Here is a 17,779-nt window from a genome sequence, read left to right on the forward strand (position 1 = left end):
ACATTTTCAAACTGTCGGACAGAGACTGTCAGGTTTTTGAAATGCGCTGGTATTTGTATTTATCCCTCCGTTTTTTTTTACCCTCATTCCAGTTATTTCTAAATCTATTTTGGCCATTATACTGCCTGTTCCTAACAGTGATTCATATTTGTTTCCGTCATCTGGTGTTCTTCCCTCTGTTGTAGTCAGACTCACAATGGGATCGTGTCATTCTCATTTTCCCACCTCTCAGTTCAAATATTAGTCTGCCCTTGATCCAGATGCTATCGGAGCTTTCGTGTATTTCCAACATTTTCTGTTCAAACAGCTTCCTTTGATAATACACTAGATATTAAAACCATTCACACACAAGCCATTCATATGAAAGAACTGCCGACAATTTCAGGGAACTTGATTCAGTGGGAAGGCTTTAAGTTTTTTTTTAAAGTACAATTGCTTGATTCATTTTCGGCGCCAGATGCTGACGATTAGACAAATGTATAACTTTCACTCTCTGTGCGCTCAGTGACACTGACGAGCTGCTCTTTCACACCCCTCGCCCTTCTCATGACCTTACACGAGCCCCGCTGCCCCGGGATTACTGGCTCGAACCAGCTCTCCAGATGGTCTCCCGAGACTCGGCCCCAACAAAACGTCAAACAAGTGTAGATAATTCTTCATTCAGAAAGAAACGCTTTGGTAATTGTCCCTCTGACAGCAGCGATTGGCTGTTGACTGTGGGAAACGCAAAGAGCTCCGCACTCACACTTCTCCCTCTCCCTTCGGAACTATAAATACAAGAGAGATGTGTGACAGAGCTGCAGCAGAACCGCAGCTTTGAGAAGCTGCTTCTAAGAGCGCCATGTCTCAACTCACGATTGACTTCAAGAATGTTAACTTATTTACAAGGCGATATTAATTGCAAGGCAATAGAACATTGCAGCAAAGGCACAGTATGAGGTAAGTTTAAATTTCAAGAGTCCGGGATTGGCATGAATTGTATCATAGTAACTGGCCAATGATTTTGCACGGTGCCAAAATATGTACTTGCTATTTTTCAGCTGTTATAAGCATCGATACAAGAGCTGCAGAGATAGCATTGGTTTGAAGAAGTATTCAAGATCCCCACAGATTCAAACTTTTGACATATCGCCGTGCTGGGAATGAGAGGGCATTAAACCTGAAACCTTACAATCAGCAACAATTCTCCTGTAAGCTTCCAAGCCCCTTATACATACTTGTAAGGACTACAGTTGAATTCAGTTTCTTGTTCCCAAATCAGCTTTCTCTGAAGTATGCTTTTTGTCCTTGTATTTTAGCTCATCCCCCAGCGATTCCACACCAGAATAATCGGGGCCCTGGCGTATACTCCGAGATGCAGATTCAGAAGAAAATCGCCTGCCATTTGAATAGAGGTTCAAATCCAGGGGAGAGCCACGCATCGCCTCTGCACTTCCCGTCTTATCAGATCTGGTCATGCAAACGGTTTGGACCTGCAAATCCGGGCCCCCTAGTAGTGCCGAGACGTTTGGACATTTTATAGAGCTCAGAACGTGACAGTTACACAACAGGATCACTGGAGGTTTACTCTGGTATACTCTGGTTTACTCTGGTATACTGGACAGTATTCCAGAATGGAAGCAGAGTCATTAATACCTTCACATTGAAGGGCATGGACGGTTCATTAGAGGGTTATTTCTAATCCTTAATTGTGTGATGTCATAGTTCGTGACCTGTGTTCTGCAATCTTTGCAGAGTTACTTTAATGATATACCTGTATATTCGGTGAATATATGTAGTAGTTGCATTAACGGTAAAATGGTGTAGGAGAAATCTCCATAAAAGATCCCTGCTGAAATGTGGGAGGGATAGAAAGTAGTTTATTCTATTGAACAGTTTGTGTCTTTTGCGGAAACCTATATCCATTTACTGAATACTTTATTCGATAATGAGATCACAGAAAAAGTATAAGAATTCGACGATCAGTTTCATGAAGATAAATGGAAAGTCTATGGACCCCCTGACCTTTTGCTTCCTTTTGGCGTCCTGAGAGTTAATTGTAAAGATTACTGTCCTACGCTAATTCGCTGTGATCGTTTCGCTGTGGTATTGAGGGGGTTAATAGAAATATTCTAATAAGTACGTACAAGTGTCTTCATATTGAAAGAGGTGGATAGTTTTTTAGGTCTATTTTTCATCCTTACTCCTGAAACGTCTCAATACCGATGTTTGTAAAATGATTGAACTGTACATTGGAGATAAAAGCAAAAAACTGCGGATGCTGGAAATCCAAAACAAAAATAAAAATACCTGGAAAACTCAGCAGGTCTGGCTGAGTCGTGCGGACTCGAAACGTTGACTGTGTTCCTCTCCGCAGATGCTGCCAGACCTGCTGAGTTTTTCCAGGTATTTTTATTTTTGTTTTGTGTATTGGAGAGATCTCTCTTAATTGATCTATGCAAAGTGAGTCGGAGATGGTAAGTCTTTATGTTAAAGAAAAATCTTGCATTCATGTGGGAAAGTTTTAGTCGAGAGGTGCACACGAAGTGTTAGCACAATAAGATCTCTATGTAAATTGCAATATTCCTTATAAAGTAAGGATAGTAAAGCGTAAGATCTCAAAGACTTGAACTGGATTTGTAACATTGTTTTGTATAGGCGGCAGTTTATATCAGGGATGAAAAATTATTCAATTCATTGAAAATGGTTAGTATCTTTTTGTAATAGGCCTAATATTAAATGTTTGGAGTCCTTAAAGCTTCGGACCTTGCTCAGCATTCTGTGAATGGCCAGGAAGTGTAAAGTTTTAGTGCTTTGTGGTGATCTTGTAGAGGTACACGACATTAAAAGGAATGAAGTTAGGGACACTGCTTCGGGATGTGACTTATAGGGCAAGAGGGCATCGATTAAAAACCGGTGTAAAGAAAGATTAATACTGACGTTCGGAAGGATTTCTCAAGGCGAAGATTGATCAGCGCTTGGATTGGCGTTCGGGACGGAACAGCAAAGATGACTGCACTCGGTCAGGAGTCAGGCAGAATAAGCGATGGGGAAATGTAATTTACTTTAATAATTCCGGATGGGTGGGTGAGCTCAGAACAGCTGATTGGGCTCCCTCGTTGGTGTCTATTTTGTAATCACTGTCGTGGTGGTTAACTGAAACGGCTGAAATTATTATTCGGGGTTGATAATACATTGGGTGATATTGGAGATTTACAGCTCGGTACATTGTTGCAGTGCCTTAGAAAATACAATCGAGGCTGCAGCATTGATGTAAAAGTGCTGGACATGCATTCAAAATTCCAATAAAATTATCTTAAACTATCACTGTTTGGCGTGGTTTGTACAAGCGGTAAATTAATTTACTGAACACACTACACTATATTCTCTTCTCTTTGTAGGTGAACCGACATCAGTAACACCCCGACTGCCCCAACCCCCCACCATTGGAAAAAAATACTGTGTTCAATGGTATTTAAAATAATTGATTTGAGTCCAAAGGAGAGTAGCATGGCTGTATTGTTTCTGGTGTGAGTCTGCTCACAAACCTACCTCATGATTCAGTGGAATTTGAACACAATGAATTAATGAATAATGGCGAGATAAAAATGTGGAAAATCAGTGACAGCATAGCATGTTCAATTAATCGTTGAGTATTCTCCTGGGACTTCACTCTATTCTCTCAAACCCACCCATATATTGTGGCTTAAGCTCCCGTCTTAGTGTTTGAAGTGAGGCCCCTGCAGTCTAATTCTGAAATGAACGATACAGGTATTACCCTCCTAAAAATGTAAGCTGGGAGGCAATGCAGACTCCTGGGCGGCCTGGCTCCCTCTGTTATTTATTTATTTTTGCAAAAATATACTTTATTCATAAAATATCTTCAACCACATTCCAAACCATTTCAAAAACACCATTACAAGGGTACAATCCAGTTCAACTTTTACAAAATGTATCACCAGGTGCATCAGTACAAACAATATTACAATCATTTAACGCCTTTCATTTTGAGCTGTACAGCCCGAGGGGATTTAAACAGTTCCCAGCCCCTCGGAGCACTGTGGCAGAAAGGTCTTAGACAGCGACCCTTCCCCATTGCGCATTTGCGGCAGCTGCCCCAAGCTTTAGTGCGTCCCTCAGCACGTAGTCCTGGACTTTGGATTGTGCCAGTCCGCAACACTCGGTCGGGGACAACTCTTTGTGCTGGAAGACCAACAAGTTTCAGGCAGACCAAAGCGCGTCTTTCACCGAGTTGATGATCCTCCAGCTGCAGTTGATGTTTGTCTCGGTGTGTGTCCCTGGGAACAGCCCGTAGAGCACAGAGTCCTGTGTCACAGAACTGCTCGGGATGAACCTCGACAGCAACCACTGCATCTCTCCCCAGACCTTCTTTGCAAAGGCACAATCCACAAGGAGGTGAACAACGGTCTCTTCCTAACCACAGCCACCTCGAGGGCAACGTGCAGAGGGGGTGAGACTCCTGGCGTGTAGGAAGGATCTGACGGGGAGGGTCTTTCTCACCACCAGCCAAGCCACGTCTTGGTGCTTGTTGGAAAGTTCTGGCGATGAGGCATTCTGACAAATGACTTTGACAGTCTGCTGCCTAGCCAGTACTGAATGTGTCGCCGTGGCCGAAATGTGGGAAATACGGCTTCCTAATAGCCACAATAAACGCGAGACAGCTTGCGCAGATTCCTTCTTTATCAGCTTTCGGGAGGGGAAAGTGTCTGTGGAAGTTGAGTCCAATTACACCTCATACGCGAAAGACTGAATTCAGTGTGGTGGGCTTGATTTTTCCTGTTTAAACACTTAATTGCAGTCTCTATCAAACCTGATCGCTATCTCCTTTAGGCGTCACTTACATTGTTAGCTTCACATCCTGAGAAAATCAGTTAGTTCAGGAATCGAGATTCGACCTGACCCCTGAGCGCTTTAGGACATTCTCTAATCACATGATTTTGGGCTTCACGGGGAATGGAGTATAACTCCAGTCTAGTTACAATTAAGCAATTTTTTTTCGAAAACGTGGCAAGGGTGTTTACAAATTTAAGATGTGTCCGTTTCTTGATATGAAAAAGGGGAGTTCTTTGCTTACATTGCAAGATAGGAAACAAGAACAGAAATTGCTGGAAGTACTCAGCAGGACAGGCAACATCTATTGAGGGATCAGGCGAGGTAGAGTTTCTGATGTGGACCCTTCATCGGAACTGCGGACACTAAAATGTACAGCATCTTAAAGATACAGAATGAAAGGGAAGGCAAGAGAAACATGCGCAGAAACACACGAGAGAGCGAGCAGAATAAGCTGTAACGTGGAAAACGGAAAATAGTTTTTTTTACTTTTCTCTCATGGGGTCTGAGCGTCGCTGGCTAGACCAGCATTTATTGTCCATCCCTAATTGCCTTTGAGAAGGTGGCGCCGAGCCGCCTTGTGGCGTAGGTACACCCACAGTGCTGTTAGGAAGGGAGTTCAAGGATTTTGACCCAGCGACAGTGAAGGAACAGCGATATAGTTCCAAGTAAGGTTGGCGAGTGATTTAGAAGGGAACTTGCAGGTGGTGGTATTAAATGATGAAAGCGATACTAGCGTGAGATAATAGGGGGACTAGCGAAAGAATTATGAGGCAGAAAGTGTGCATGCATCATAGCGATGCAAGGTAAGTAGCTACAGAAACATAGTCTAGTTAGCTTAGTTAGTTGGTAATCGGACTCTTAATCCTAGAGTCATGGTTTCGAGCCTCACATTGAATGACAGTTTTTTCTTAAATATTCTAAGATTTTTTTTATTTTTCTTAAATTTTTAGCAGGTTGCGAAGGAAAAATATCTCCTTGTCACTCCCAGGCATCTTGTATTCACCACTGGAATAACTATTTGAAAAACAGTATTGCTTTATTTCATAATTTGCAAGCCTTTGTCTTAAATAAAATTCAATCATTAACTAGAATCTGATGGTTAAAATGTGCAGTTGCAATTTTTTCCATTAACCGATTTTGTTGTAAAGTAGACCGATATAAGACAGCAACTTGCTAAAAAAATGCATAATTCAGACAGAAAACAGAGCTGCACTTAAAAACATTTCTCTCTTGTACAGGAGGCACTGACACTGCATGTGCAGGATGTGCTCCCCTCGTGTTGCGGCACACATAAACGCAGCCCACACTGGTGTCCCTGGGATCACATAATATGTAGAGAGGGAGATGCGGGGAGCGCTGCGAGGATTTGTGGTGTATTCTATCGTAAATGTTAACAGTGAATTTATGTCATTGTGAATCAAAAGCTATGAGTGACGCTTTCACCATAAAAGATAAACAGTTTATTCTGTTTCTGTTTTTGTCATGCCTCTCTATTACGTTTCTTCGCCCCATATTTTGGCAAAGCTCTAATAAAACCGTGCACTTTAACGACATTGTTGCCTCCCACAAATAACCGGCAGAAAGTGTCAACTCACACTACTGTGTGTTCCTTTAACATCGTCAATAGCAGTGTGTGTGCAACTTCCAGTTTGTTCCGAAGCGATTCAGGTATTGCGGAATGGCACAACCAGTACGTCAACACTCACAGAATATGTGCCTAGAATTGCTACTTCTCCAAATTTTAATATTTAGCTGCTGATTATTTATGATAAAGCGCGGGAATACAGAGGCCAAAGACGCTGTCATTGTCCAGTTTAGCGACGGGTTTGCTTCATGGAATTGGGCGATTGTTGCTGAGAATTTCCCACGTGCCACCTACACAAAGCAGGTCAGAGGTCAAGCCCCGACCAATAGTAGAAAGCAAATACCCCTGAAGAGGTTGAACTTTAATGGACAGGGGTTACTGAGGACTAGGAAGAGTGGAATTGAAGCAAGAGAATTTTGTGGGCGGTTTTCCTGCATTTAATGGATAATGAACTCGCCGTTGTCACTTCACACCTGGGAACTGCTTCAAACCACTTACGTTGCAAACTTACTCTAGTGGGCAGATTTTTCTGATATTGCTTCTGTTTCATAGAATCTTACAGCACAGGTGGTCATTCGGCCCATTTTCCAGCGCCAGTTCTTTGGAATAAAATCACAGAAAGTTTACTGCACAGAAAGAGGCCGCTTGGCCTATCGTGTCTGCGCCAACCAAAAGCTGAGCCACCCAGCCTAATCCCACTTTCCAGCATTTGGTCCGTAGCCCTGCAGGTTATCGCACTTCGTGTGTATATCCAGACCCCTTTTAAATGAGTTGGGGGTTTCTGCCTCTACTATCTTATCAGGCAGTGAGTTTGAGACCCCTACTACCCTCTGGGTGAAAAATAATCCTCATCTTCCCTCTAACCTTTCTACCAATCACTTTATATCTATGCCCCCAGTCACTGACCTCTCTGTTAAGGTAAATAGGCCCTTCAAAGCCACTCTATCCAGGCCCCTCACAATTTAACATTGTAATTAAATCTCCCACTCAGGTTCCTCTGTTCCAAGGAGAACAACCCCAGCCTATCCAATCTTTCCTCATAGCTGCAATTTTCCAGGCCTGGCAACAACCTTGTAAATCTCCTCTGTAGTGCAATTCCATCCTTCCTGTAATGAGGTGACCAGAACTGCATACAGTAGTCAAGTTGTGGCCTAAGATTAGAAGAACTTTCCAATTATCATTCCACTCTCCTGATCTTTCTCCACAGCCCTGCTATTTTGTCCCTATTTACTAGTGATTCAGACTGTCAGCAAAAAAATGAATGAGCAGCATTTCCAGTTCCATTTTGTAAAGTATTGTAAACTGTGAGGTGGTTAGTGATAGGCTTCAAAAGGGCATAGACAGGCTGGGCAAATATGTGGCAGATGAAATTTAATGCAGACAACGTGAAGTGATACATTTTGTTAGGAAGAAGAAAGAAAGGTAACATAAAAATAAAATATACAATTCTAGAGGAGCTACAGGAGCAGAGGGACTAGGCCTCAAATCTTTGAAGGTGACAGAGAAACTTGAGAAAGTGGTTAATAAGGCATACTGGATCCTGGGTTTTGATAACAGAGGCAGAGAATGCAAAAGGAAGGGAGCTATGGTGAACCTTTATAAAACACTGGTTTGGACTCAACTGGAGTATTGGGTCCAAGTCTGGGCACCACACCTCAGGAAGAATGTGAAGGTGCAGAAAAGATTCAGGAGAATGGCTCCATGGATCAGAGATGTTGCTAGGTTGGCGTGACTTGGGCTGTTCTCCACAGAGAAGATTGAAAGGTTTGGTAGAGATGCTCAAAATCATAAGGAGTCCAGACAGGGTACATATAGTGAAACTATTGCCAATTGTGAAAAGGTCGAGAACCAGAGGACACTGATTTAAAGTGATTAGTAAAAGACTCAGAGACGACATGAGGAAAAATGGTTTTAAGCAGGGAGTGGCTAGGATTTGGAATGCACTGCCTGACAGTGTGGTAGAAGTTTCAGTCATGGCTTTCAAAGTGAATTGGATAATTATCTGAAGAGAAAGATTTGTAACTCTTTCAAGTTATCAACAGTCACAGAATGTAACTCTTTCGAGTACATTCACAGTTCTTGGTTTTTCCGGGAGTGGGACATGAACCCACAACCTTCTGACTCAAAGGCGAGGGTGCTATGGAGAAAAATTTGTAGGGGGACAGGAAAAGGCATGAGCTGGATCAACTGAGTTGCTCTGGTAGAGAGCCAGCACTGACATGACGGGCCGAATGGCTTCCTTCCGTGCTGTAACCTTTCAATGATTCTGTGAAATACATGTGAGATTTTGGCTCAGTCAAAACCCATTCACTTTCACAGAGATAAAATCGGGCACAATTGCTGAATTGTCATCTTGCCATTTCTGAGTGCATTATTGTGAAATGTCTCACAACGCAAATTGATTTACATTTATACTGGGGGAGGGAGAGAGCTACTGCTCAGAGGTTCTCGTGTGTTATTAATAAAACAAAGCATTACCGGAGGTGGCAGGAAATAATTAATTATGTATAAAGAGCTCAGGTGGAGCGGGAAATGATTAAATTACAACAATTGTATAGATAGAGGACAAAGGGAGACTCCATGAGAAAAAAAATGTCAAAAGGACACTCGCAAGGCACCGTGTGAGAAGAGTTAAAAAGGAAACGAGAAACAGAGAGGGAAAAACGGACAGAAAAGGCTCCAATGGCCGAAGATTGCTGTGCTTCATTTTTCTGTTACAATTCTCCTCGACTAGTCGCTATCGCCAAAGGTGAGAGAAATTTTCTGGTAATTGGTGCGAGTTGTGGCCTCTCCCATGGGATTACAAGGCTCCGATGTGGTTGGAAGTGTAAGTATTGTGAAACATTATGCCTCACAACAGATTAGATGAACAACTAGGCTTTTTACCTGTCAGCCAGTTTCGGCTGTTCGTGATTATATTTTGCAGAAAATAGTTCAAAAGTACGTCATTATGCTCTGCAAGGGAAAGGGCAGAAAGTTTCTCTGAAAAGAGCACTAATGTGAGATAAAGATCCTGAGACAGATAGTCAAATAATTGGCGTGTGCTTTCTGGTGGATTTATTCGAACAGTAACGCGGATATTCTCAATAAGAACAGGAGGCATTCGATGTGACCTAAATTTCACAGGTGAATCGATCAAGTGTTGAGAATGTGTCTGAAATACTACTCTGATACATGGGACTGGGGAGGGGGGAGGGGGCGTGGGGGAACAGGCTGGGATTTCAGACCAACGACCCTTCCTGCAGTGAGTTATTGCTGCAGTTTCCCACGTGCCGCAGACAAAAGAATCCGTTCAGTTGCTGCGTTTCAATGAGCCGCGAATGAGCTCATTCATCTGAGCACAAGAAGCGCCCTGAGGGGACAATAGACAACGTAAAATTCCAGGAAACCTACCCCTCCCCCAAAGCCAGCTCTTCCCAGGCACGAGTAAGGGGAAACCTCAGAGAACTTCTGCTCCCAGGTGCTTTGTAAAAAGTTGCTTCTCATTTAAGATTTGTAGGAGGACAGAGAAAAAGGCAAATCTAGACTGGCCGAGAAAATCCATGCTAAAATTGAGATCGTTATTTTTTTTGGGTAACACTACGCTCAGGAAGTTTATATTTAAATTATTGTAATTGACAGGGAAACTGTACCTTTGCAATTTCCCTTATTAAGCCTGAAGCCCATTCTTGTAAGGAATTTTCAAGTACTTAATGAATCTTTAATAAAATATATTTAGCTCTCAGTAACGTTGTATAAAGAGGCGGTCGAAAGAACTGATTGTTTTGCTCCTGTGTAGGGTGCCACGTGTGAGACCAACCCCCTCCCCCGGTTCTCATGACCTTACACGAGCCCCGCTGGCGCGGCGTTACTGGCTCATGCCACATCTCCAGATGGTCCCCTTGAGATTCGGCTCCAAAAAAAGTCAAAACGCTGTGGATAATTCCCCATTCAGAAAGAGATGTTTCGGGCATTGTCCCCCTGACAGCAGAGATTGGCTGCTGAGTGTGGGAAACGCCAAGAAATCCAGACCCACACTTTCCATCTGATTTCAGCTGTAGAGCTGCTGTACGTTCAGAGACAGAGAATCCCCCCGTCACTGCCACTTCTTCAGGCCCCACTGCACATCGTAATGCCTTAAGGACGACTCTGACACTGGAAGAGGATTCGGGGAAATAACATCGCGGACAAGAGCAATAAAAATATTGACATTCACAAAATGTTTATTTCACATTAATTTGCAATGTTACTGCCGATTGTGTGATCTTGTGCACGGGCTGAATTGGTAGCACTGTACAACACTGAGGGAAATGCGGTGCTACCTTTCGAATGAGACCTGAAACCGAGCCCTGTCTGCTCTCGGGTAGACATCAAAGATTTCATGACACTGTTTCAAGAAAGAGCAGGGGGAAGATCTCCTTGTGTCAGGGTGATAGGGACGTAAGAAGACCAGGCCATTTAGCCCCGTGAACCTATTCCGCCATTCAATCATGGCCGATCTGTGACCTAATTTCATATACCAACCTTTGCCCCCATCCCTTTATACCTTTGATTAACAAAAAACTATCAATCTCAGAATTAAAATTGATCCAACATCAATTACTATCTGTGGAAGAGAGTTCTGAACTTCTACACCCTATGCATGTACAAGTGTTTCTTAATTTCACTCCTGAGAAGTCTGGCTCTATGCACTATGCACGTGGCCCTAGACTTCTGAACCAGAAGAAGTAGCTTCTCTCAATCTACCGTAACTGTTTCCCTTAATATCTTGAAACCTTTGATCAAATAATTTCTTAACCTACCAAATTCCAGGAATACAACCATAGTTTAGGCATTCTCTCCTTGTAATTTACCTTGGAGTCCATGTATAATTCCGCTAAGTCAATGCTGCACTCAGCCTAAGGCTTTCTAAGGCGTGATGCCAGAGCTGCTCACAGGACTCCACATGTTGTTTAACCAGGCCTTTATATAACTTTAGTATTCAAGGCCGGCTCCAGGCCCAGTTAACCAGGTGGTTGCCCGGGGCATAGTGTGCTGAAGGTGCCAGAGAGGGAGAGAGAAAAAAATAAATGCATAAAAATAAAATAAATGAATAAATAGACATTGGAATTATTTAAGGTATATGATACTGCATTATGATCTTAATTAGTGTTATTTAACTTCATATTAGCCAATAGTACACTAAAGATTGCCTTAATCCATTATGTGACTTGGCGTGGGTGAGCATGAGGACACTGTCCCTTGCACAGTTTCTGCTTGTGAACAACAATTATATACAATATTTATATGAGGAAAGAGGTATTCCTATGTAATTAATATTGTTGCTGGCCACATAATGCTAAAGCTAGTGGTGCTAGTGGTGATGCAGGCCATGTGGTGAGTAAGGCTGGATGGTAGATATTTTCACAATTTATATTTTCTGATAAACCACCATTTTCTTCTTTACCATGTAAGACACACAGGAAAAGCCTATCTTTTGTCAGCCAGTAAAATTGACTTAAAAAATTCCCTGCTGTGGGCAGCATTTTGATTGTTTTTCTCCCCTGTTTTTTCCAGTTTGGAAATACATCCAAAAAAGTTATCAGGCTATGAAAACAGGAAAAATCCCCAATACAAGCAGTTATATTTATCAACGCTAACAAATTGCAGGATGTTATGCCAAATCTGCGTGCTGCACGAAGGATAATGCTTACAATTCCAATAACTGTGGCCATGGGAGAAAGAAGCTTTAGTAAGCTGAAACTGATAAAGACATACTCAAGGTCTTCCATGACATGAGAAAAACTACATTCTCTAGCAATTTAGTGAATAGAAAATGACCTAGTCAGAAATATAAATATGGAAACTGCTAAAATAAAATTGCAGACCTGAAGCTGAAACAAAAATTAGTTAAGATAGTATAAGGATTTGTATGTCTGTTGCATTTGATTTAGTTTTGGTTTTTCTTTCTTTTACTTATTTGCACAGAGTAATAACTTAAGTTCCCCTTTTCCTTTCTTCTATTTTATTATCATGAAAAAATTCTTAAAATTGTAGATGTCTTAAAGTTTCAGTTAGGATAATGTATGTATTTGAATGTCTGTTGTGTTTAGATTTTTTTTCATTTATCTGTAATAAATTCTTTATTGCTATATTTGTATTTTTTGTAATTATAAAGTAGTTATGATAATGGCAAAAAGTCTTCAGGGCACTGAAATTCAATTTGCCTGGGGCACTAACATACTTTGAGCAGACCTTGTTAGTATTACTTGCACTCCCCATTGTATTCAAATCCTCTCAATTTAGCCAGCTATCGTTTAGCACTTTGATGATTTCCTATACTGGTTCATGATATTCTACTGATCTATGTACATGGGTTTCCAAGTCTTTTAGGACCTCTATTCTTTCTAGCTTGTCACCATTAAGAAATTACCTTGTTCTGTCCTTTTTAGGTCCAAATGGATGATCTCAAATTTGCCTACATTGAAATCCCTTTGCCTTGGTTTTGCATATTCACTTAAATCTAATATTTCCAGCATCCGCAGTAGTTGTTTGTTTTTAAATCTATTAATACCTCTTTGTAATTTTTGCTTCCATTTGCACTGCTTATGATGTTGCCTGGCTTTTTGTGTCATTGACAAACTTAGATATGTGTCATTCTATCTCATGAGCTTTGGGGAAGATGGTGATGTAGCGGTAATGTCACTAAACTAGGAAGCTACAGGCTGCTCTAAGAATGAGGTTCAAATCCCACCATAACAGTTGGTGGAGTTTAAATTCAATTATAAATGTGGAATATAAAGCTTGACTTAGTAATGGTAACCCTGAAGCTATCACTGATTGTTATAAAAACCCATCTGGTTCACTAATGTCCTTTAGGGAAAGAAATCTGCCATTCTTACCTGGTCTGGCCTACCTCAGACAAGATAGGAGGGTGGCAATTTTGGTTAGAGAGGCAATTACAGCTGTGAGGAGGGATGATATGTTAGCATGATCATCAATTGAGGCCATATAGATTGAGCTTAAGAACAAAGCGAGGCAGTCACACTACTGGTAGTGTACTATAGACCCCCCAGTCAGAGGGAGATAGAAGAGCAAACAGGTAGGTAAATCTTTGAGAAGTGTAAAAACAGTGGGGCAGTAATAGTTGGGGATTTTAATGACTCCAATATTAACTTGGATAGTTTTAGTGTGAAAGGAATGGATGAAACGGATTTCGTAAGGTGTATTCAGGAGAACATTTTTGGCCAGTATGTAGCAAGTTCAACAAGAAAGGATGTGGTTCTGACTTAGTTTTAGATAATGAAGCTGGGCAGGTGGAAGCCATAGAGATGGGAGAGCATTTTGGTGGTAATGATCATAATTCAGTTAGTTTTAACTGAACATAATTACTTTATAATTATGGAGAAGGACAAAGATAAAACAGGGGTTAAAGTTCTAAATTGGGGTAAGGCCAATTTTACTAAGCTGAGAAGTGATTTAGCAAAAGTGGACTGAAAACAGCCATTTGGAGATAACTCAGTATCAGAGGAATGGGAGGCATTGAAAGGGGAGATTCAGGGGGTTCAGAGTAAATATGTTCCCTCAAACAATGAGGGTGGAATGGCCAAATATAGAGCCCCTGGATGTCAAGGAACTTACAGGGTAAGATGAGGCAGAAAAGGAAAGCTTATGTCAAACACCGAAAACTCAATACTACAGAAAGCTAAGAGGAATATAGAAAGAGGGGGGATGAAATCAAAAAGGAAATTAGGAAAGCAAAGAGAGGGCATGAAAGAATATTGGCAAGCAAAATCAAGGAGAACCCAAAGATGTTTTATCAATACATTAAAAGTAAGAGGATAACCAAGAAAAGAGTAGGGCCCAAGGTTACCTTTCTGCTCTTTTATGTGTGGAGGTTGTGGGTATGGTTCTTAATGAATACTTTATGTCTGTCTTCATAAAACAGGGGGATAATGCAGACATTGTAGTGGAGGAGGAGTGTGAAGTACTGGATGTGATAAGCATAGGAAGAGAGGAAGTATTAAGGGGATTAGCATCCTTGAAAGTGGATTAATCTCCAGAGCTGGATGCAATGTACCCCAGCTGTTAAAAGAAGCCAGGGAGGAAATTGCAGAGGGTCTGACCATCACTTTCCAATCCTCACCGGATACAGCTGAGGTGCCGGAGGGCTGAGGTCTGCTAATGTTGTACCTTTGTTTGAGTAATTACAGGCCAGTCAGTCTGACATCAGTGGTGGGCAAATTATTGGAATCAATTCTGATGGACAGGATATACTGCCACTTAGAAAAGCATGGATTAATCAAAAACAATCAGCATAGATTTGTTAAGGAAAGGTCATGTCTGACTAATTTGATTTGATTTTTTGAAGATGTAACAAGGAGGGTTGATGAGGGTAATGTAGTTGATGTGGTTTACAAGGACTTTAGCAAGGCCTTTGACAAGGTGCCACATGACAGATTGGTTAAAAGAATAAAAGGCCATGGGATTCAGGGAATGTAACAAGATGGATACAAAATTGGCTCAATGACAGGAAACGAAGGGTAATTGTTGATAGATGTTTTTGTGACTGGAAGGCAGTTTCTAGTGGGGTTATGCAGGGCTCAGTATGAGGTCCCCTGTTTTTTGTGGTATATATTAATGGTTTGGATGTAAATGTAGGGGGGAATGATCCAAAAATTGACTGTGCAGACGACACAAAAATTGGCTGTGCAGTAGATAGCGAGGAGGGTTGCTGTAGATTGCAGGAAGATATTAATGGACTGGTCAGGTGGACAGAAAAGTGGCAAATGGAATTCAAACCAGAGAAGTGTGAGGTGATGAATTTGGGGAGATCAAACAAGGCAAAGGATTACACATTAAATGGGAGGACACTAAGAGGTGTAGAGGAAGTGAGAGACCTTGGAGTGAATGTCCACAGATCACTGAAGGTAGCAGGACAGGTTGATAAGGTGGTTAAGAAGGCATGCAGAATTCTTTCATTTATTAGCCAAAGCATAGAATATAAGAGCAGGGAGATTATGTTGGAACTATATAAAACATTAGTTAGGCCACAACTTGAGTACTGTGTGCAGTTCTGGTCACCTCATTACAGAAAGGATGTAATTGTACTAGAGAGGGTACAGAGGAGATTTACAAGGATGTTGCCAGGACTGGGAAATTGCAACTATGAGGAAAGATTGAATAGGCGGGGTTGTTCTCCCTGGAACAGAGGAGGGTGAGGGGAAATTTGATTGAGATGTACAAAATTGTGAGGGACCTGAATAGAATGGATGGGAAGGGCCTATTTACTTCAGCAGAGAGGCCAGTGACTAGGGGGCGTAGATTAAAGTGATTGGTAGAAGGATCAGAGGGGAGATGAGGAAAGGTTTTTTTACCCAGAGGTTTTTGGGTGTCTGGAACTCACTGTCTGAAAGGGTAGCAGAGGCAGAAAACCTCATCTCATTTAAAAGGTGTCTGGATATGCACCTCAAGTGCCTTAACCTGCAGGGCTACGGACCAAATGTTGGAAAGCGGGATTAGGCTGGGTGGCTCATTTTTCAGCCGGCACAGATACGATAGGCCAAGTGGCCTCTTTCTGTGCTGTAAACATTCTATGATTCTTTGATTCTGTATGACCCATTGCAATGTGGTTTACTCTTAACTGCCCTATGAAAAGGCCTAGCAAGCCACTCAGTTCAAGGGCAATTAGGGATGGGTAACAAATGCTGGCCTTGCTAGTGGTGCCCACATTCCATGCATGGATAAAGAAAATCTAAGTAATTGACAAATATGGGGAATAGTTGAGGCCCTAACACAGATCTTTGCAGGACACATTAGTCACATTCTGCTAAGTAGAGTATGTTCCCATTATTTGTATTCTCTATCTCCTACCAGTCAGCCAATTTTCTAACCAAGTCAATAATTTACCTTCCATTTCCTGAGTGTCAAATTTAGCTAACAGTCTCTTCCTAAGGGCTTTATCAACTGCATTCTGGAAGTCCATATAAATAACATCCATAAATGTTCTGCTGTCTGTTGCTTTAGTCACCTTTTCAAAAAATTCAATCCAATTCATCAGGCATAATCTATTCTTCACAAATCCATGACCAACTGAAAAATTTCAAGGTGTTTATTCACGCTATCCTTAATTATAGACTGTAGTAATTTCCAGATTGCAGCATTTAAATTAACCAGCCTATAATCCCTGTTGTCTCTTTCTCACATTTCTGAAATATTGGAGTGACATATACAATTTTCCAATCCAAAGGAACAGATTCTTAGTTAAATAGGGCACCTAAAACGTTCTCCTTTACTTTTTTTAAACCCCAAAGTGGAACCCGTCCAGTCCTGGGATTTGTCAAATTTTAGTGCCATTTATTTTTGTCATTATTGTTACTTTTCTAAGGTTAATTTTGGTGAGTCCGCATCCTTGGTTCAATATTAGCTTCCTTTGGATGTCTGGCATCCAGACATTTCTGCAGTCACATCCCTTAGCTAGGTACTTCAGACTTGGTCCGTGGTCAGGGTCAGGAGATGTGACTGTAAAAGAGGCAGGTATGGGAATCCAGAAGGTAGCAATGAAGGAGTCTCAACCAACAGTCCAACAGATTCGATGTTCGTGCAGTTTGTGTGGAAGAGCAGGGACTGCAGAGAGGATGAACAAACTGACGACAGCACCATGGTGCATCTCTTAAGTTAAGCAAAGCCCTATTTCTTAACAGTCTAAAAATCACTCAGAGATAGCGTATTTCCATCGGAAGGAACCTCAGGAGAAACTCTTCGATTTCTGGAAAAGATAGCTTATGGATTAATAAGGGAAATTATCTCTAGCAATTATAACTACCTGGACTTCAATTCAACTCCGGGATCCTGAGGTAACCAGCTAACTTAAAACAACCGCAACATTTAACAATCTATACCTCAAAGACAAGCAAAGGACATCTAACTGTAGATTATTTAAACTATTATTTGGACTCTAACTTTCCTTACTTATGATATCCGTATGTGTCTAAGATCATATCTGGTATAAAACCTGGTTTGATTGACTCCTTATTAAAAGGTAAATAGATTTGTATTTGGAAAAAGATTCCATGAGGAAAAGAAGTTTAGAAAACTTTGTTGCAACCAACCAAGGAGGCTGAATAGAAGGGAGCCAGTTCACCATTCCTCACCTGGTCATAACAGCATGGGTAGAGGATTGGCTAAATAACAGGAAAGGGAAAGTCGAGATAAATGTGTCATTTTTAGTTTGGCAAATTGTAACTAGTGGAGTGCCACAGGGATCATTATTGGGCCCTCAACTATTTATGACCCATATTAATAACTTGGATGAAGGGAATGACTATGCTGTAGTCAAATTTGCTGATGGTACAAAGATAGGTAGTAGAGCAACTTGTGAGGAGGATACAAAGAATCTGAAAA

General features: G+C 41.4%; 1 long non-coding RNA gene across 1 annotated transcript; it reads left to right on the forward strand.

The window, feature by feature from the left end:
- Positions 1-809: 809 nt before the first annotated feature.
- On the forward strand, positions 810-1,523 carry LOC144687092 (uncharacterized). Its single transcript, XR_013578059.1, has 3 exons — positions 810-939; positions 1,041-1,190; positions 1,299-1,523. It is a non-coding gene; the product is annotated as an uncharacterized LOC144687092 (long non-coding RNA).
- Positions 1,524-17,779: the final 16,256 nt, after the last annotated feature.

Source organism: Cetorhinus maximus, chromosome 12 (assembly GCF_964194155.1).
Source record: "Cetorhinus maximus chromosome 12, sCetMax3.hap1.1, whole genome shotgun sequence".
Taxonomy (NCBI): Eukaryota; Metazoa; Chordata; class Chondrichthyes; order Lamniformes; family Cetorhinidae; genus Cetorhinus; species Cetorhinus maximus.